The sequence below is a fragment of the Cavia porcellus genome, unplaced genomic scaffold, assembly GCF_034190915.1.
Source record: "Cavia porcellus strain 051 isolate PalLab524CR breed Dunkin Hartley unplaced genomic scaffold, mCavPor4.1 scaffold_27, whole genome shotgun sequence".
Classification (NCBI taxonomy): Eukaryota; Metazoa; Chordata; class Mammalia; order Rodentia; family Caviidae; genus Cavia; species Cavia porcellus.
In genome coordinates, this window is record NW_026947510.1 from 33,436,566 (window position 1) to 33,458,925 (window position 22,360).

Genomic DNA, 22,360 nt, shown 5'->3' on the forward strand with positions numbered 1-22,360 from the left:
AAAAAGTAAAACGCAGAGACAGTAAGCAGTTATCTTGGTACTACAGTGAACTTGTGCACAACTGGACAGAACTGGTTGTTTCAACTCCGGAGGGACCTTTTCCTTCTGAAGAAGGAAACTCCACCCTGCCTGAAGGCTTTTTACATAATCCTACTTTGTCTCTTTATTTCTCCCAGGCCTTGGGAATTAGAGGACTCAGCACAGCATTATGGAACTCGCTAATGGGTGACAAAAGCATTTAGTGGGTCAGGATTTTTTAATAAATGAAATTACAACTAAAATATATATCAGAATGTGTTGCACAAAAGCAAAGTATTATTTTATAAAATTTGTTTCAGTTTCATGCATTTGCTTGTGGGGCCCAATTATTATTATTGATATTATTATGAGACAGTCTTGCTATATAGTTCAGGCTGACTTTGAACTCACCATGTAGCCCATGCTGGCCTTGAACTTGTAGTGATTTTTTTGCCTCAGCCTCCCAAGTACTGGGATTACAGGTTTGTGTCACTGTGCCCCGTGGACCCAATGTAATATGTATTTATTGCTGCAAGTCTGCTACAGTAGATAAACACGAGCCCAATATGGTGGCCTCTGCCTGTAATCCCAGCACTCTGGGAAGCTGAGGCAGGAGGATCACAAATTCAACCCAGCATGAGCAATTTAGTGACTTAATGAAACTCGGTCTCAAAAAATAAAAATGGAGGTGGCTCAGTGTGAAGGTCTTGAAGTCCTGAAAAAACCGAAAAGGATAAAAATGTAGAAACGAAATCTTTTTTTCTGCTGTTAGTTAAAATACCTTGACTTTGTGAACCTAGGTAAGATTTCACCACAGGCGAAACTAAAAATCTGAACTGATTTCTCCAGGTGGGCTAAAAAGACCAGTCCTGTTTTATGAGTTTAGGAGGCTTTTCTAGCAGAAACAGTTTAGCTTATGATGAAAATGGTTCAAATTTCCTTTACCGAGATCTCTAACTCCTCTCCTGGTGGGAGCTCCGGGGAAGCTGGTTTACCTGAGAGCGTGTAGAAAGGCGGTGCTCCGCGCCGATGTCCAGGTTGGACGCACTTCTGCCCGCAGCTCCGCAGCGCCGTGTTCTTGCTTGGTCACTGGGTTGGACCCGCGACGCCTCCAGAAGGGAAGAAACTGGGAGGGGTCGAGGTCCTCCCGGGGCTTCACCACCTTTTAGTCTCCAGAACGATGCGGGTTAGTGATTTTTCAAATATCCTACAACAGGATTGGAACGGATGTGGATTCCTCTTAGCAAATGCTGTTCTGGAAGGACGCTCATCCTGAGTGTTCAAGATGGGCCGAGGGTTGGGGCGTACTCAGTGGCAGAGCAGTTAGTGCTTGATCAGACCAGATGTGCAACGTGTGCCAGACCCTGGGTTCCACCCTCAGCACAGAAAAAGTACCTATGTATTCCATCTGGAATTTAGGGAGGGGAAAAATACAAAAAGACCAGACAAGCAGAGGACACTGTGGAATGCTTTACTTGCACCTCTCGGGCAATTACCCATAACTGACACGCCTTTATGAAAATGTTTATTCTCAGTAGATTTAAATCTGAGGTTAGCCGGGGTTTAGCTCAGCAGCTCAAATGCCTACCTGGCATGCTTGAGGTTGTGAATTAGGTTGCATTATAAAAAAGTTTTTTTTAGACTCCGACGAGTTGAAGCAAACTGTGAATTTTCTGCCCTCTAGTGGAAAAAATGGATTATGACAATAAACTACACTAAACTGAAGGTTAATTGCAAATGAACATTTACTAAATATAGTGTTTAAACAAGGGGTGGTGGTGCTGTTCTGTAATCTTAGCACTTGAGAGACTGAGGCAGGAGGACGACCCCAAATTTGAGGCCAGCCTGGGCTACATAGAAAAACCTTTGTCTCAACAGAAGGAAAACAAAAAATTAAACGTTATTTAACAAGATAGTTTGCAGGTGTTTTAGGAGTGCATGCTCTCTCTTACACACACACAATATGTGTGTATATATATATACACACACATGTGATAAGGTAGATATATTAATTTGACTGCTTGACTGTAGTAATTATGTCATTTTGTTTATGAATACCAAAACATGTTGTACACCTTAACAAAATACATACAACAGGAATACATATATTTAAAAATACAGTGAAATGTTAGGCTGCGGTGTAGCTGAGTGGTAAAGAATTTGCCTGGCATATCCAGGGCTTGGGTTTGATTTCCAGGACCACACACAGGCACACAAACACACACATGTGTGTGCACAAATAAATAAAAACAAAGTAGGCATAAATATGAGGTATTATTAATACTGCTTTGTTGTTTTGTGAGAGGAGGTTCTCAAATGTAGTTCAGGCTGGCCTTGAATTCACTATGAAGTGCAGACCGGTGTTTTTATTTTTTTAACCAGAGATCGGAACTCAAGACCTCATGCTTTCCAGGCAGGCGCTTGTGCTGCTAAGCTAAGTCCCCGGCTTGCAGGCTGGTCTTGACCTTATGGCATCCCACTTGCCTCAGCCCCAAATACAGGTGCTCACCGCCTTGCCTGGATAACACTGCCTTGTTATTTCACTTTTACTGTGACAAAGTGGGCTGAAGAGGTAGTTCAGTGGTGGAACAAGTGCTCGGCAATCCTGTTTAAGGCCCTAGGTCCCATTCTTGGCACCATATATATAGAATTCAGGGTATTTAGTATAAGCAATTTTAATTTTATATAAGTATCACCTAGAGAACATTGGTCCATTGTAATTATTGCAGGCAGATAAGGTGTGGGATCTCTGCTGGGTGCTGCACTAGACAAGTCCCATTTCGAGGAGTACAGGAGTGCAGGGGCCAGAGAATTCTCAGAAAATGCTTTCTGATTTCTTTTCAGATGATGTGACTGAAGAAACATTCACAGATGATCCTAGTAAGCTGCCTCTTTGTTTGTTTATTTGCTGTCATAGTGGAGACAGAAGGGTTGAGGGAGGTATCTGCCCAAAGGAAAATAAAGACTGCAAGAACTTTGTTCTAATTTTAGTATATGCGCTGCAGAAGTGAGCACAAGACTGCGAGACCTTTGGTGGGCACTGTGAGCTCCTGTCCACCTTAGAGGCCACCGGTGCTGTGAACACGTCTCCTCTTACTGCCTCTCCCATTTCTTCTCAGTTGTCTGCATGAAGCAGTTTCAATCCTTGTCTCCTTTTAGATAATCATTCCATTGTCCTCTTCTGTTAGCTGCTTTTCCTACCTAGAGTTTTCAATTCCTGTTTTGTGTCTTTGCAGATGTGGTGAATGATCCGTCTACAGATGAAACAGGCAAGTTTTATGGGAGTCCCTTAAAAAATGACTTGATTAGGGGCTGGGGATTTAGCTCAGTGGCATAAGTGCCTGCCTTGCAAGCAGGCAGTCGTGAGTTTGATCCCCAGTACCGATAAAAACGAAAAAGACAAAAAAAAAAAAAAAAACTTGACTTTATTTTTTTGTTTTTTTCCTTTGTATCGGTACCAAGGATTGAACTCATGACTGCCTGCTTGCAAGGCAGGCGCTTATGCTGCTGAGCTAAATCCCCAGCCCAAGACTTGATTTTATTAATAGTCACAGTATTCATTTTAGCTCTTGAATTAATTCTGTGATCTTAGTTCTGCACAAAGGAGCTGCAGGAATGTTGTTCAGTGACAGTGGAACAAAGTGGATTCGTAGCTAAAATAAGGCATGGATAATAAAGGTTTCCAAAATTTAGTTTAACATCAGCAGGGCCAGTGTTCCTCAAAACACCTTTCCAGCTAGTGTCAGTGAATTCAGTCCCCTTGGACATGGCCCATAGATGCTGCCGTGGCCTTGCCCTTGCCCTGCATCTCCACTCTTGGTTGTCCTCCCCTCCCTTCCCCCTTGCAGTCCAAAGCCCTCCTCACACCTGCTGTTTTGTGCCTTTTCAATTCTGGCTGATATTGAGCCTTCCACAGATGACCTGGGTGAGTTCAGATTTGGGATCCCAGGGCTACCGGGATTTTCCTGGAGTCCATTAAGGAAGACAGCATAGCTGTCAAAGCAGCCTGAGTAGGGAGAATTGCAGGTTATCTAGCAGATTCTTCCAACAGTTCCATGGAAATGAATGGCATTTTAGGCCCCAAACAAACAGGACTTTAGGTGTTTAATATGCATTACATGGAGAAGGGAAATTTCTCTCAAAGTTTCCAAGACTTGGTGGGCAAAGGCAAGACGGAGAAGACCAAGGAGGTGAGGGTCCTTCAGCCTCAGGGAACAACAGTGAGTTCAAAAGATGCAAAAGCAAAATACAGTTGGCACCAGAGGGGAACTGAGATTTTTAACTGGCAAGGGACAAGGGACAGCAGTAGGAAGTAAGGAAAGGAGATAGTAACTACCATTTATGTGTTTATTTTTGTGGTACTGGGGATTGGATCCACGACCCCCTGCATACTAGGAAGGCACTTTACCACTGAGCTACACTCAGATTTGTTTGAAACAAATAGCTTTTGAAAGCTTGCTACTTAATAGGATTATAAAGGTGAACAAAGCAGTTTTCTTGTACTGGCTATCTTCATCTAAGAGACGAGCTAGATGAATGCACAGGCAGTTTGCTTCAGGTCCACAACAGTCATGATAAAGGTGAGCAAAGGGAGCTGTGGACACAGAAGGGGCCCTGGGCAGTGCTCAGGGCTGAGGTGGAAAAGGCTGTGCACCAGACCAAGCTGCTTCCTGGAAGGTGAGAGGAGAATCGAGAATAGTGGGGACCAACTTGTAGGTAAAGAAAACGATTTATGCAAAAGGCACCAGGTGGAAATAATGACCAATTAGAGTCTGGTCCTAGTGGCTCATGACAGTAATCTCAACACTCTGGGAGGCTGAGGCAGGAGGATCACAAGTTCAAGCCTAACCTGAGCAACTAAGTGATTTGATGGGAACCTAGCTCAAAACTAAAAAACAAGAACAAAAAGCTGGGAATGGAGCTCATTTCTATAAGGAAAGTGTCTAATCAGACAGGTACCCAGGAAAGATCACAGGGCACCCCCTGCTTCTACCTGGCCCTTTGGGGCAGTGTGCAAAACTGATCTGAGCAAGATCAGTCTGGAACCTAGAAAACCACCAAGGATGCTGGACAGCTTCTCCATGAGGGACAGCAACCTGAGGCGAGTAGGGCAGGACAACACAGCAGGAGAGCAGGCTGTCCCGGTGCCATGCATGGGCGGTTGGTGGTACCATTCCCTGAAGAACAGCCCAGACTGGCAAAGGAAAAGCTATCAGTTTGTGACATCATGAATTTGAAGAATCTTTGGGAAATTTAATAACACCACTTGCATAAGAGGGCACTGAGATGAATCACCCTGGAGCTTATGTGTGAGAGTGTGGCCCAGAAACAGACTTGGACATGGTCGGCACTGGGACCTGCCTTGGTCACAGGCCGAATGAAATCACCTGGCACCCTTCCTGGTGCCCCTGTCTCAGAGATCTTCTGACATTTGTTTTCCCAGATGACTTTCTAATACACACTCCTCAATCAGTTCTCCATTCTGCAAACTAAGCCTGTATTAACCTTGCTCCTAAAGTCAGGTTCAGCTAAGGACACGACCCTCCCTATACTCTTAGCAAATATCCCATGACCATGCATCTGGACTACAGGAAGACGTTTTCTCCCTAGGGAGAACCTTCTGCTCTCTAGTGATGTCTTCTCCTTGGTGCCTGGGTGAGGCTCTTTGGGGCATGTGGCTCTTTGCTTGATGTCCTTACCAAACTTGCTTATTGCTGGGCATGGTGGCACATGTCTATAGTCCAAGCTACTTAGCAGGCTGAGGCAGAAGGATCACTTGTTCCCCCAGGTTGGAGGTCACCCTGGGCAACATATGAAACACTTTCTCTAAAATTTAAAAAAAAATTATTTTTGGCTCTTTCAGTACTAGGGATTGAACCCAGGGCCTTTGCTCTGAGCTATGTTCCTAATGCCCTCCTCTTTTTAGGTCATATTTTATTTTCATTCAGAGTCTCACTAAGCCACCAAGTCTTGGCCAGGGTGGATCTGAACTTGCAGTCCTCCCATCTGAGCCTCCCAGGGTGCTGGAACCTCAGGTGTGTGCACCACACTCCACTTTTGCTTTTTTTTTTTTCTTATGAAAACTACAAAGATTTTTACTACGCAATGAATTTTTTCATTGTGAAACAGGGAAAAGGCAAAATTCCATCCTAACACAGCAATCTCTTCAGTTATGTGGATCCAATCAGCCCCATAGAGGTTTTTAGACTCTGTTGAGAGTTATTAACTCATTCCTTCCCTATTCATGACTAGCCCAAAGGGATCCCAAATGAGACAACCTCACAGTTACAGATGGTGACTTCTATAATTGGTACTAACTAAATAAAATTTTGCTTTCCAGCTTTGACCAGTGATAAAAATGCCAGTGCAGGTATGGTTACTTTTTTCATGTCTTGTGCTTAGGCTTTTCTTTGTTTCTGTGGACCCCTTACCTCCTGATTCTTTTTTTTTTTTTTTGGTATCAAGGATCAAATTCAGGACTTTGCACTTGCCAGGCAAGTGTTTAAGTGGCCAATCTCAACCCCCAGCCACCTCCTGATTCTTTAGACAGCGCTTTGTTCACCATCTGGCTTATTTCTACTTCTTCCTCACAGAGCGTTTTTAGTGCTCTTCCCTCCCCACCCTCAGTCTTGTTTATTTGCCTGTTTCAGATGAGCCCTGCCCTAAAAGTCACTGGGGAAAGAGGAGACCATGGTGAATGATCCCCAAACCTTGTTTTTATCCTACCTCTGAACTTTATTAAGTGGGTAATAGACTGTAAATAAAATCAGTTTGATGGCAGAGACTCATATCACCCTAGACATTACAGATATAAGCGCTTTCCCCAACGCACTGATCATTCTGATCTGCAGCTGGGGTGGAAACAGCTGGAAGAGCACAGAGAGGCCTGCCAGGAACGCTCATTCTCCAGAATGAGATCATCAGTCTTTCGGTTTAATATTTCCGACTGCACCTGAATAATCTTAGAAAGCCTTTTTTCCTAGAAGAGCTCATAGAGATTATTTTATGCTCTTCTGCTTGCAGGTAGGGAAGCACCTAAATTTCATCTGAGTCAGTTTCTTCTTCTGCTGCTTTTGGTAAGTGGGGAGCACACGCCCCCGGCTGTGTGGCCCTTTGTGGTGACTGCTGGGTGTTTCTTCCCCTCTAGCTCCTTTCCCCCAGCCTCTAAGCCTCTGTTTCTGCTGCCTGATTTTGATCTCCCTGTGCTTTGTGCTGGGCTCCAGCAGAGTGCTAGGATGAAAAATTCACTTGCACAAGACTGGACTCCATACACCGGCCAGTCAGGCAGTGTGTCCACCAGATCTGCTTTACCAGGTGAGGGCTGAAGACCTGGGAGGGCCTTCCCTATTGGGTAGTATTTTCCTATCAGTATCCACTTAGTGAGTGCTCACCGTGGAATTACACTTATTATTTCTATTAGTATTTTGGGAGTACCAGAGATTGAATCCACCCACACTGAGCTACATACCCGAGCCTTACTTATTTGTTTAGGCAAGGGCTTGCCAATTCATTAAATTGCCCATGTTGGGCTCAAACTTGCAGTTCTACTGTTTCAACCTTTCACAGTACTAGCACTGTAGACACCAGGCTGAAACTGCAATCCTTGATGGGCAGATTTTAGCATAATCCCCCAGCTGTTCCTCAAGGTTCTCGCTAGCAGCTGGAATCTGGGGTGAGGGCTGGCTGATAGATGCCAGCAGGCTGTGAATGTGAGGCTGGAGGAGAGAAGGTCAGGAAGGAACACTGGTATTCTGATTTAATATACCTGATAGAAAGAGGCTGATGCAAAGACCTGGTCCCAAAAGTAGAAAAGAACGTAAGGGAGCATTCAGCTGAACTCCAAACAATCTGGGCAAGGTGTCACTAAGAATTATGTAACACGTTCCATCTCCTCCATTTTGTAGAAGAGGAAGAAAAAAGAAGCCTGAAAGGCTTAGGGACATCAGATAGGGATGGGTGGGCAACACGTGAGTTGAAGAGGCATCCTAGGCCTAGGCTAGTTCTCCCTCTCAAGGCTTTTTCTGTCTCCTCACTGTGACTTTGGGATGGCGGCAGTGTACAGCACATGTACATTGTCAACAATGAGATGTGCTCCCGGCTCGTCTGCAGGAGCACGAGGCCATGAAAGGTGAGATGGTGTCTGAGTGTACAAGGGGAACGACAGATTCGGGGATGGTAAACAAGGCCATGGCGCTGTTGCATCTCAGGTCTGGTTTTGGGGGAGCCTCAGCTTCACTAACTCCCATCAGCCGCTGCAGGAAGCAGCCCCTAAAACAAGGCCAGGATTGTGTTTCATGCACACACACCCTAACAAAACTGCTGGACCCCTGGATGCCTTTCATATGAGATGGAACCCTGTGCTTCTGTAGAGTTTTCTAAAGCTCCTGCTGCTTTAAAGGTCCCCAGGAAAAGGACCCACACACACATTCCCCCTACCAGTGCATTTGGAGATGGTAAGGTTTGGATAAGGTCTACAAAACATACACTGTGGATGGGGCATTTAGAAATCAACTACCTTATAAACAGCTCACCAATGCCAGGAAGCATGTATGTTGCTTTCTGTGAAACTGCCGAGGTAGAAAGACTTTGTAAGAACACTTTACAAGGGTCCTAAGTGTGGTTATAGACCATGCGTGGTGGGAACAAACATTTCTTACCTCACCCCACGGTGGACAGCCCCGAAGCTGAGCTGTGGTCAGGAACAAAGCCACAGACACAGCCCCTTCTGACTCAGCAGCTGCTTGGCTCTGAGCTACTGAGTAAGAGCTGGACTCACCTTCACTGGAGAAAACTTGCTGCTGGCCCCTGGTGATTTGTACGAGCCACCTGCTAGGGAATCACCTTGGGCCAGAAGACGAGTGTTTGGGACAATAGACACTTTCAGGTGTCTCGAGGGATTTGCTAAAGTTAGCCGTTTGTACAAAGTAAACACCAAAGGGACATGGAATGACTGGACCCTGTTTTCCACTTAGCACGTCTCATGACTAGCAGAATCAGGAGCTGGGTAGAAAGGAAACTACCGTTCCCTGACCACCTGCACTAGGCACCTGGCGCACATCAGTACTCACAGATACACTGTGGAGGTGGGCATTTTCATGCTTATTTTACAGAAAGGGATGCTGAACTGCATAGAAGAAAAGGAACTTTCTAGTAAGTGGTAACTGACTAGTAAGTGGCAGAGCTGAGGTCTTACCCAGATCTTGTTCTCTTCAACGTATTTAGTACACCACACTGCGAATGAAGTCTTTTCTTCCCCTTCCAATGAGAGCCCTCCCTTGTCTCCTACATCATCCCCCCAACCTGATACCTGCTTCCCCTGCAGATGAGCTGTGCCGGCAGAGGGCAGGTCTGCCCCCAAGGCGACTCCGCCGCTCCAGCTACTTCCGACTTCCTCTCTGTGACAATGTGGATTCGCAGTGACCTCTGGACTGTGATCATCAAGGAAGAAGAAAGCCGGAACATGGGAATTCTGCTTCTCCATCTGCCGTCAGTTAATCCAGAGACATCACTGTTTCCTAAATCAGTCTTCCTATAGTGTGTAGCTGTTGCCTCTGCTCCCTAAGTTTTCAGAGTCTGATAACATTTATCTCAGTTTTCAGTACTTTAAATGTAATTGTTACATAGTTTTGCTGCTTCCCAAAATCATAGGCACTGTCGACACATGATGACCTCCTGGCTGATGGAGAAACATTCTACATACTGTTTTCAGAAGAGAAAAAAATTTATATATATACATATATGTATACACACACACACACACAAATATATATATATCTGCATTAGGCCTTGGTTTAATTTCTTCATCTTTTGATGCTTTTAAGGTTTTCATTCTATGAATCTCCGCATTTGGATGCTCTGGAGTCTAGATATGCTGTCACTGCTTTCATATCAGATACACATATATATATATATTTGGTGGTGCTAAGAATTGACCCAAGGCCTCACGAATGCTAGGCTCTAGAATTGAGCTATAGCCCCGGCCTTTTAGGTTAATAATCTTAACCATTAAATGTGTTGGAGCAAGATCTTAGGTGGAAGTGCTGTTCTTGCCTATTTTGGCTGGCCATAGAGCTTCAACTATTTTGCATTTCTGGCTTCTAGATCAACCTCCCATCATTCCTCCATATTCATTTTAAATGTTTAGCTTTGATTGTCCTAACTTTTGCCTGGGAGGTCTTTTTAGAAGAGGGGTGATTGTAATTTTTGTGGTCCTACGAGACTGTCCAACACAGCCAAGTGTTTTATAATCTTACATAAATACATGAAGACTTAGGATTGCGTTCTGCCACACTTGGAGGCTGGGGCTACAGAGAGAGGACAACGCTGGTTATAGAACTTGCACTCTTAATTCCAGTTTGTCATGCCTTTGTCCCATCAGGAAATAGGAAGGGGAGTGAAGCCTGGTTTTCAGATTCATGTGTTATTCATTACTATCATTATTATTATTATCATGTATTATTAGTATTCACGTGCTGCGGGTGGCCTCCTCCACCAAGCAAGTTAAACTTCTTTTGAGACTGCACCCATGTTTCTGACTTCCCTCAAACTGTGCTTGTTCCCCATCACCACTTCCCCCCTGCACAGGTACAGCTTCCTGTGCCAGTGCCTTCTAGAATATTCTGACTGGGTCCTAAGAAGGGAGGATGGATCCAAACTTCAATAGGCAAGCAGAAAACTTACCTAATGTTTAAAATGGAAGGGGAAAAAGTCACTTATCCTGGCTCTCTCCGTAACCATGAAGCCTCAGGTAGAGCTGTATTTTTCTGATGAGCCTTGGTTTAATTTCCTCATATTTTGTTTTAAGGGTTTCATTCTATGAATCTCTGGGTTTGGATGCACTGGAGCCTACATATGCTGTCACCAACCACATTCACAGCAAGCCTGCATGCTTGCTTTGCCCTAGGTATGGACAGCAGTCCAGCAACGCAGCCAGTGCAGTCCTGGGGTTGAACCCAGGGCCTCCTGCATGCTACACACTCTGCTGCTGAGCTACTCTTCCCAGCCACCAAAATCCCATTTTAATAAGTGACAAATATTTACCATGAACTCTTCCTTCTGAATAATAAAAACTTTCCATAAAAGCCAGCAGAATTTACATGGGTACTAGAAGACAAAGATTACATATGACAGTGGGGGGTGGATTCCTTTCTGTAGCTGAGAAAACTAGTGAAATGAGGCTCAGATTCTTTTTTTCTTCTATGGTGCTGAGGGTTGAATGCAGGCAAGGACCCTACCAAGGATCTGCATCCTCAGCCCTTTTTATTTTATTTTGAGACAAGATGTCACTAAATTGCCCAGGCTGGCCTCTAACTTTTAGTCCTCTTGACTCAAGTAGTAGGAATTGTAGGCATGTGGCAGGACACCTGGCAATGACTGGGTTCTTGCTGCTAAACAGCTTACGGCCTGGAGCTGTAGCTCAGAGGCAGAGCACTTGCCTACCATGAGCAATGCCCGTAACCCAACAAGAAAAAAACAAAACAACCACACTCCCCCAAAAAAGAATGCAAGAAAGGAGAGAAGAAAAATTTCAGTTCAATGGGATTTGCACAACTGGTACAAGAGGAAAACCCCAATTCATATAATCTCTGCTACACATAGTATCTAGAATTAAATATATTCATATGTAAATATAATAAAAATGTTGTAGTGACTGTTGAGACACCATGGGCACAGATTTTCTAAGAATTTCTTCAAAATGCTCCAAATTTGAAGTAATGAGATGGATATTAACTAACCTGATTTTTTTTCTTTGTGAGATGGAGTTTTACTATGCAGTTCAGGCTGGCCTTGAACTCACTTTGTAGCCCAGACTGACATGGGCCTCACAGCAATTCTTCTGCTTCAGCCTCCTGAGTGCTGGTATTATAGGCATGTGCCATCACGACTGGCACAATTAAACTGATTTGAACACTGCATATAGTGTACATGTATTGAAATCTGAACACGTACTTCATAAATATGCAGTGATTGCATGTTAATAAAAATGTAGAGACAGAAATATGAACTACCCTGATATGATCATTGCATGCTACAGACACGTACTGAACTAGTACATTGTATGCCATACATCTGTATACTTAACATAATAATCAACAACTAATAAATCAATTCAATGTTTATTTTAGGAAACATTTTAAAAAGTCACTTTGTTCTTGGAAGTTGAGAAAATACAAAAAAGAAAAAACAGAGTTCTCATGAGCAGGACCCTTTGATGCCTGTTGAAGGAGATATGACTGACATCTCCAGTGGGTATCACTGTGGTATATGTATTGCAAATTAAATATTTAAAATGAATTTTTTTTTACCATTTCCTTCTTAGAATATACTGGCCTTTGGTCTGGTTATTGCTTTCTCTCTTCTTGTCTATGTTTACAAGAAAGACTTACATTTATGCTCTTTTTTTTTTTTTTTCTGGTACCAGGAATTGAACTCAGAACCTTGCATTTTTCAGGCAGACACTTGCGCTGCTGAGCTAAATTCCCAGCCAATTTGTGCTCTTTTAACCCACTTCCAAACCTAGCACCAGGATCTTTCCAGTGTCTCTGCTCTGTTCTCCTCTGTTCCACCCTTCACAACTCTGCTGCTGCCCCTACAACATCTCCAATTTATTTTCCCTCCTCCAGATATGGGCCCTTTTCCTTTTCTGCCCTTTTCAATTTGACAGTCTCACTAGGCGAAGTTTCAGGGTGTACTCTTACTTTTGTCTGAATTTCTGTGTTGTGCCATTTCTCATTTTCTAATGTTCTCTACACATTTTTTTTTTTTTATTGGTGTTGCTAATTGGACCCAGGGCCTCATGCTAGTTATGCAAGCACTCTCCCATGAGGTACCTCCTCAGGCCTGGAATTTGTATTATAAGGGAAATTAATTATGTACCATTAAACAATGGATCTTCAGTGTTGGAATGAAAGGGTCTGGTAAACGTATCCACTAGGGATTGAATTTTTTACTGACCTCCTGTGCAGGCAACAGCCCCATCTCCCTACCGAGAAGGCTGGCATTTACTTTCTCCTCCCAAATTGAGGTGACTTCACTATGAGCCTGACTTTACCCATGTTTCATCCCTGTGACTCAAGAAAACTCTCTGTTCTCCTGGAATGAGCAAGCTGGAAGCTCAAGTATGCGCTGTGCTCACTAGAGCTCTGTTCATACTTTCCCTTAGTTTCATTCTGACTCAGGGCGGATGGTGCAAACACCAGCTGGTTTCTCACCTCTGGCTCCTACTCATCAAGCAGTAGGCCCTGTTGGCCACAAGCTCCTGCCCCACAGCCTCAGGGTGTTTGAGGCAAAAGTGAAATGTTTAACCAAATACTGCACATCCGGTCAGAAGGAGAGGTGACCAGGCACTCCGAGGTTCCTCCTCCTTTGGTCCTGATGCTGCGGAGAACTCAGGAGATAGGACAGTGGACAATGATAGGCAGCATCCAGGGCAGGAAGACAGGGCTCTCCAGTTCCTAACTGCAAGTGCATTTGGAAAGGTCCTGAAAGATGGGAAACTTAGGATGAAGGGAGGAGCCGGGAGCACAGCAGGAGAAGGCAGATGTCCTTGAGATTTTGTCAGCTTCAAGGAGGGTTTGGTTAAAAATTTGATGCTTGCTGCCATTCAGCACTCTTGGTGGCAGAGCATTTTCACTACCAAGCAGCAGGGAAAGTATCAAGTCAGGGTTCTCTGTGGGAGAACAAACAGGCAGCCACAGTGTTTTGTCTTTCTTGTTTTTTTTTTTTTTTTTTTTTAATTATTTTATTTTAAAAACCAGTCAAGCAGCACCAGAAGCAGCAAGCGGTGAGACAACTACTTCTGGGCAGAACCCACGACAGAAAAAGCAAATGTTGTTTTTATGAATAGATACACAGAGCTACACAGAGCCCACAGCTTCCTGTTAACAAATTGAGCTTCGTTTTACCTCAAGCTCCTTACATTTTTTTTTAAAAGTAGTTAATAATGGTTTTGTGTTTGTTTTTTTTTTTTCAATTTGTCCAATCAGTTTTAGGAAGGTTCTAGTTTTTCCTGACCTCCGTTCCTACAGCTTTTTTTTTTTGTAGTACCAAGGACTGAACTCACAACCTTGTGATTGCAAGGCAATTGCTTATGCTGCCAAACTAAATCCAAGGCCCAGTCCTGCAATTCTTTTCCCTGCTTTTTTCTTCTCTCTTTTGCTTTCTTCTGTGCATTTACCCGGCTGTAGATTTGTACTATAAAGCATTGTGGGAGAGCATGATTAAATTCAGGTAAAAATACATGATCAAAGTCAGGATGCCCTCATAAAATTCTGTGAGACTCATCCCACAAGTATAATGAATGAGTTTTAACAAACACAAAGAAATTATTTGTCTTCCCTTCTCTTCCCTTTTTCTCCTCTCCTCTCCTCTTCTCTCCCCTCTCATTCCCTGCCCCCACATTGGCAGCTGAACCAGCCAGCCAAGTGCTCTCCCTCTACCTACATCCCCAGTCCAGGAAGTGGACAGCGAATTGTACTTCAGGGCTTGATGGTTGTTAAGGCATCAAATGTGTCACTGTGCACTATTTCCCAATATATTCAGTCTCAAATGGTGAAATATGAGGAGTTACAAAAAAGGGTAATGAGAATAGAACAGAAAAATATCTCTTCCTTTAGTAGTATATACAAATATCTCTATTTTTTTTTTTTTGAGATGGGCTAGACTTGAGCTTGTGATCCTTCTGCTTCAACCTCTGTAGTAGCAGGCATTGAAGGATTTGCCATCACACCTGATTTACTCATCTACCCTTGAAAACGGTAAGATTTAGGTGGAAGAAGTGGAGTGTGGCACACACCTGCAATCCTAGCATTTGGGCGGCTAAGGCAGGAGGACAGCCGCAAAGTCAAGGCCAGCCTGAGTGCCATAGGAAGACCATATCTGGAAAAGATAAAAACAAACAAACAAACAAACAAACAAAAAAAACCCAAAGCAAAACAGTGTTTTTCACCCAGTGCCTGCCTGGCAAGTGTGAGCTGGTAAGTTTGATCCCTGGTACAAAAAAAAAAAAAAATTCGATATATGTGAATGGGGCATCTAACCCCCAAATCAATATAACTGTACACTGAAAGAAAGTCTACATTTTTGCATTATATTCAGTATGACACAAAGGAACTGGTAGTTGTTGCAGTGCAAGCCTCAACTTGGTACTCACTAGCTTCGTGATCCTAAACAGACAGCTTCTCAACTGTGAACTGACTGCCTCGTGAGCAGTCCTGAGGGTTATCAAGATCCTACGCTCAAAAGTTCAGCACCTTTAAAATGATGAAGTCCGTGACGTGGGATCTGGGCTGCACACCTACAGTCCCACCCAGCTGAAGGCTGAGGCAAGAGGATTGCAATTAGGAACCCGCCTGGGCAGTTTGGGGAGACGCTATCTCAAAGTAATGGAAGAAAGTTCCAGGATGTGGGTCTGAGGTCAAGTCCCTGCCTTGCATGAACAAGGCCCTGGGTTCAGTCCCCAGTACAGCCCCCCAAGACATATTAAGTATGTGGTAAGAGTATAAGGCGTTGCTACCTCAGCCGATTGGTTTCTGTAACAGACCTGCTGTATCCTTCAGTCCCTGCACAAGCAGGGCCATTGGCAGAAGAACTCCCTCTGCTGTCTCGCGTGTCTCCTCTGTCCCAGGCCCCCTCCCCACGCACTGCTGCTGCACTTCAGCTCCCGGTTTGGCTCTGCTTAGACCAGCAGTCCAGAGCAGCTGACTGAGCTCAGTGCTGGTGGAGCAAGGATGCCCCGGGCCTTTGCCTGGCTCTTGAGTTACCAGATATTTCTGAGTAAATCCAGTTTTCAAATGGAAGTGAAATTCACACAACATAAAATGAATCATTATAGCAAATGAATCATTTTTGAGTGGCATTTAGTAGATGTACACTGTTTTCCAACCACCACCTCTGTGTATTTCCAAAACTTTCCCCCATCCTCAAAGTAGGCTCCATATCTTTCAAACAGTCGCACCTGTTCTCCTCTCTGCATCGCCTGGGGAACCGCTGATGGGCTCCGATGTCTTCCTTATGGAGTTTCCACCAGCAGACTCAGACGTGGGGTGACCTTCCTGTCCACCATAATTATGATTTTAGGCTTATCTGAATGGGTCAAAAACAAGTAATTACAGGCCATATCTAGGACTTGTTTCTCAACAGGAAGAACTCCGATGTAATCTAGGATGTAGGCATTCTCTTAAATTGGAAGAAAGCAATACTGTGGGAAGTCGTCACACAGAATGAACTTGCCGCGAGCTCCAGTGCACAGGTGCGTTAGTGGTAGTTTTTGCTAATTGTCCCTGGGAGGTTCACACACCCCTTCCCGCTCTGGCAGCAGAGGAAAAGGCCCTTTCAGGCCTTGTGGTGGATGTGCGGGTGGGGGAAGGCAAGGGCAGTGTTGGATCTCGGGGGCAGAAAACCAGGACTGAGCATGAGCTAAAGAATTTGGAGCTGAGTCCAGGCGGTGTGACTCCAACACTCTGGGAGACTGAGGCAGGAGGATCACAAGTTGGAGCCCAGCCTGGGCACTTTAGCAATGTAAGGAGCCCCTATGTCAAAATTTTTAAAAGTTAGAAAAGAACCAGGGGTGTAGCTGAGTGTTAAAGGTCCTGAGTTACATCTCTAGTACTGAAAAAAAAAAAAAAAAAAAAGGTGGGGGAGGAGATGTATTGGCAGCAATCAGTTTGATAGTTTGCAAAGCCTATCAAGGATTCTGAATTTTCAGTAAACCAAGAAGGGCTGTTATTTAATCTGTAATGACTGAATAAAAGAAAGGCAATGACAGGCACAGACTCTAGAAAAGAACGAAGGAAGAAAAAAATGCCAATAAAGTTCTAAGAGTAGAGGGTGACCTGATCCCAATATCCCTGAAGAGCATTCAGACAGAAATAGCCCTAGCCTGGAGAACCACAGTTCTACAAGTAATGTATTGTTTCCACTATGCTCTGCTTTCTCCAGAAATTGGGTGTTACCCACTTTGGAGCTCCTTTTATCAGAATGACGTCTCCCAGGCCTTGGATTTCTGCCATTCCTTACATTATTACCTCACCACACAAATACGAAGTACGGAGTTTGGTCTTTGGAACTCGCCTGCCCATAAAGAGAAAGAAAGTCCTGGGAACATCGCATGGCATTGAAAGACCTCTCAATTTCCCCCCATGCAGCCACACCCACTTCCTAACAGAATATGAAGTCACCTAGTCATAGGGTTTTGGGGCTGGGAGACTTTGGAGGTTATCTAGGCCCGTAGTGACCTGATGCTTTGGAATGGTGAGAATGTGAGTCCTGGCAGAGTGGAGAGCTGTGCTAAAGATTTACTGAGCCAGCTCTGGAGGATTAAACTGGGATCTGCAGTTTTACACCTCGCTCAGGCAGAAACGTGAGATCCTTTACTCTGCTCACCACATTTTCTTATCAATCAGAAAGCCCCAAATCATGGGAGCAGACAACTTGGAGGCGGTTACAATTCTCATTTTTGTAATATATTGTCTTCCAAACATAACAATGAAGATAATATTTTGTATGAGTATTCTTTCATTAAAAAAAATTTTTTTTTTGTACCAGGGATCAAACTCATGACCTCACCTTGCCAGGCAGGTACTTATGCCACTGAGCTAAATCCCCCACTCTTATATGAGGATTGTTTATGCAATGTTATCTATACAGTAGGCTAAGTCACTTGATTATATTATGTTTTTGTTTGTTTCTTTCTTTGTTTTTGCTTTTTGTCTTTTTGAGGCAGCGTTTCACTATGCAGTTCAGATTGGCCTTGAACTCACTGTGTAGCCCAGGCTGGCCTAGAACTCACAGCGATCCTCCTGCTTTAGCTCCCCACTGCTGGGATTACAGGCGTGTGCTACAATGCCTAGCTTTTTTTCTTTTTCTTTTTTTTTAAATTTGGTATTTTGAGACAGAGTCTTGCTGTGGTGCCCAGGCTGGCCTCGGCCTCATGGCAGTCCTGTACCTCAGCCTCCCCAGTGCTAGGATTACAGGTGTGCACTAGCATAGCTGGCTGTTCTAACTTTCTGAGAGCCTCGGTGCTCTGGAAATTGGATGACATTTCCCACCTCTTAGGTTTAAATGAAATAATATATGTCAGAAATATGTCAGAACTTGGCTGAAGTAGGTGTGCAATAAAGGTTAGGTATGACTACTAATATGCTGACATTTTACACATGCAAAACCTGAAACGTGCCATGAGGTTAGTCACTGAAAAGAATGTGGAGGGCTTTGGGGCCCTCCATATTTCACATATTTAAGTCTGGCCTAGGCAGTTTAGTGACTTAACAAGACACTGTCTCAAAATTAAAAAAAAATTTTTTTTAATTCAAATTTATTTGTGTTTGATTATCCTACTTCTCCAAGCTATGCCTTGCATGTGCCTGATCAGGGAAGCTTCCTTGGCTCACTTTCCCATCACAAATAACTTGTTCTGTAGCCCTTTAGCCTCCCGAGTGCCCAGAACTCTTGTTTACTGCTCTCTCATCCTCAAAGAGCCCAGGCAGCTGGTGGCGGAGCTGAGTCATTCCTGTACGTGATGAAAGCCCTGTCCCTCCGCTCACTCAGACGCCAGAGCACTTCAGTGATGTGCCTGGCAATAAACTGAGAAAAACAAAAATCGGGGAATGCAGAAGTTGAGTTACTCCTAAAACTACACTTTCACCCTCACATACCCTTTTTAGGTTCCTTTAAAAACAACAAAGTATCACATTGAGCAATCTAGCTGTGTCCAGAAATAGCCACCTATTGTCAGGGAGCTGGCACTAGACTCAGGAAAAGTGTCGCCTGCAGGTGGCCTCTGATCACCAGGATGAAACCTTATCTGCCAGACTCTCAGTTAGCAATGGTCAGGTCCAGATGGCCAGGACTGAGAGACCAGCCGGGATTTCCAAGTCATGTTCTTTTTACTTCACTAAATATAAAGTAAGTTGTGCTGTGGTTTTCACTAAGTAGGTGAGGGTAGTTAGTAAGGAAAAGAGCTGAGGGCTGAACAACACCCAACAAAATTGTATTTTGTTTTGTTTTTGCTCTTTTTGAGACAAGGTCTCACGTGTAGTTCATGCTGGCCTTGAGCTCACTTTGTAACCCAGGCTGCTCTCAAACTCACAACGGTTCCTCCTGCTTCAGCCTCCCAAGCACTGGGTTTACACACTACATCTGAGCTCAAAATTGGCTTTTACTCTCCACTCATGCTAATTTCCAGGAATTGAAAATTCTTTTGTTATTAAAAGAGATAACAATTTTCTTTCAGAAGAATGGTGAACAGGAACTAGGATTTTGAAAGGAATAAACTATTTCTGGGATGATGGAGTATACCAGTGAGCCTAACATTTGAGAGGCTGAGGCAGAAAGAAAACCTCAACTTCAAGGGCAGCCCCTCAAAAACAAAAACAAAAAAATTATTTTCTTATGCTAGACATAATTTAAAAATTATGCCTCAGTAACTTAAACTTTTTTTATAGTTATATGGAAGTTATTTGGCTGTAGATTTTGTTAGAAATTTTTCCTTAGGATGGGTGTGGTGGTACACACACATGTAATTCCAGCTTCTCAGGAGGCAGAGTCATCCTGGGCAACATAGCCAGACTATTTCATTTTTCTAAGTTTTCCTTAAGAAGCTCATATAGGCAGGGGTGGAGGAACATGCCTGTGTTTGCAGCACTTGGGAGCCTGATGTAGGAGTCAGAAGTCTAAATTAGGCTGGGCTACATAGCAAGACCCTGTCTCAAAACACCAAAAGCAGACTGGGTGTGGTGGCACATGCCTGTAATCCCAGCCCTCAGGAGACTACAGCAGGAGGATTTTTGCAAGCTTGAGGCCAGCCTGGTGTACACAGTGAGACCTCCATCTCAAAAAACAAAACCCAAAAAAACTAAGAAGTAGGAGGAGGGCTTAGGGATAGAGCTAAGTGGCACTAGCACTTGCTTGGTAAATGTGATGCAAGGTTGTGTGTTGGATCTCCAGTTCAAAAACACAAACAAACAAGCAAAACAAAAAACAGGAGGAGGAGAAGGAGAAAGACAAAGAAAATAAGAGGAAGGAGGAAGAAAAAAACGTGGCTTCTTTGTGCAATATATTCCCTCAAAACTAGAAAGGAGGAGAAAAGAAAAGACAAAGGAAAATGTGAATCACATCTCAACATTTTTTCTCATCATTGCTTTGCTGTGGGCAGTCATTCAAACCAACTAAGCTGCAAATCCTCACAGTACCGCCCTGGATCCTGTGGAGGGAGAGAAATTCCACCAGGCTCAGGATGTACAATGGAGATAGCAGCTTTCGGGTTCACACACTAGCTGAGGAGGTGGTAAGTGAGCTCCCTAGGAAAGGAGTCTTTCCCCATGAAACCCATTTCCCATTAGTCTGGACCAGTGGTGGTGGCCTTGTGGCACGAATGTCCCCCAGGCATTCAGAGCCCTCTTTGTCTGCCAGCACATGAGCAAGCTCATCCCAGACTTTGGAAGTGCAGGGCTGAAATATTTTCCAAGTCTAAAAATACACTTAAAAAACTCTCCAGCAGTTGCAGACAATCTTACAAGCCACCGGGAATTCTCCAAGGAACTTTCCATCACTGTAGCACCTGCAAAGGAGGATTTCAGTAGCCAATTTTTATGGTTCTGTAAGGTGGAAACAACCCTGTGTTTTCTCCTCTAGACAAAGCCAGATGTGAAGAACTTGATCTTTCCTGCTTACACCAGTTAGATTTTTGGACATCCAGAAATGGATCTATTAGAATTTCAAGAAAACTCTATCTGGAACAGTAAATTCTATGAACTGCATGCAACACTTGGGAAGACTGAGCGTGAAGGATGACAAGCGACAGCACAACTGGTGGCTCTGAAAATGAAATCCTTAAAGTGTGGCTTTGTCTGCCCAGTTACTTCAAGTCAGTGAAAGCACTTGGGATTGCTTTTCTGACTTTATTGGGTCATGTTTTTGTTGTTGAAACAGGGTCTTGCTATGCAGTTTAAGCTGGCCTTGAACTCAATATGTAGCTTAAGATAGCCTCAAATTCACAGCAACCTTCCTGCCTCAGCCTCCCCAGTGCTAGGACTACAGGCATGTGCCACCACACCTGGCCTGTGTGGATCATCTTATGCTTGTGAGCAGCAGTTTTCAGCTATGGATTCTATCAAATCTGATACAAGAAACAGACTAACAGGTGACCTGAGTGCTGCACGTGTTGCTCTCAGACTAACAAAGTATGAGCCAAGCCTTGACAAATTATCAGCATGTGTACAGCAACAAAAATCACATTAATGTGCAAAAGCACAGCAAATGAAACTTTTGCCTTTCAATAAAAAGCTGTTTATATCACTGGAAATTCTTGACACTGTGTTTTTAAGACAAAAAAGTGTTAATATATGGATTTTTTTCCTAAACTAAAATCTCAGTATTCAGTTTTAATTGCAATGTTGGCATTTCGAGATAATTAAGTGGGTTTTCAGTGACAGTTTGGTCTCTTGGTCTCTAAAAGATTCACTATTACTGTTCTAGCCCGTCCTCTAAGAATTCTCTGTTCCTTCTTCTCTATTCAAATGTTACCTATTCATTTACTACCATGACCATCACTATCGTGACATTGTGGAACTTTTACCCAATGTTAAAGATGAAACTCAGGGCCTCACATATGCTTGGAAAGTATTCTACCATTGAACTAGTTTTCTAGCACTTAAATTTTTTTTAAAACTAAAAATAATATTTCCCTTAATTTTCATTTTTAGGAAGAGGAGGCTTGTGTATCTTATGGCCTTTATTTATTCCTAGATTTCTGAGTGTGTGCTCAGATTTCAACCTTTCTCCAGCTTATGTAAAGACACTTAAATGCAGTGTCTTCACATTAAGCTACATCTCAGGTCATTCTATTTTTTATTTTGGGACAGGGTTTCACTAAGTTGCTAAACTGTTCAGGCTGGATTTGAACTTGCAATCCTCTTGCCTGGGCCTCCCACAGCACCAGCATGCCCAGCTGAGATCTGTAAAATATACAAACTGCAAAGGAAGCATCTCAGAACCCAAAGGGCTATCATATACGCACCTACAATGAATGCATTTATTAGCTTCGGCCAACATCGTACTGGATATGCTTTGTAAAATGGAGTAAACAAATATGCACAGATAAATCCATGTCCATGTCCATGTCCTTTGGGCTGTGATTCGCATGGGGAACAAATTGCATGCACTAGCTTTTTAGAGAAGCAACCCTGAAGGACCCTAAACATGAGTAGAGCTGAGTCCCTTTACCCCTTTTGACTCTGTGTGACAGCTCCGCCCACTGTCACTGGACCAAACCCAGGCCTTTGGGCTACCTGTGGGTAACGGGCTGGGGAGGAGCCCCAGGGCAAGCTCAAATTTGACTGTGTGG

At 43.7% G+C, this 22,360-nt stretch overlaps 1 pseudogene; it reads left to right on the plus strand.

The window, feature by feature from the left end:
• The first annotated feature begins 2,840 nt into the window (after positions 1-2,840).
• LOC100731291 (microfibrillar-associated protein 5-like) lies at positions 2,841-12,339 on the plus strand (annotated as a pseudogene).
• Positions 12,340-22,360: the final 10,021 nt, after the last annotated feature.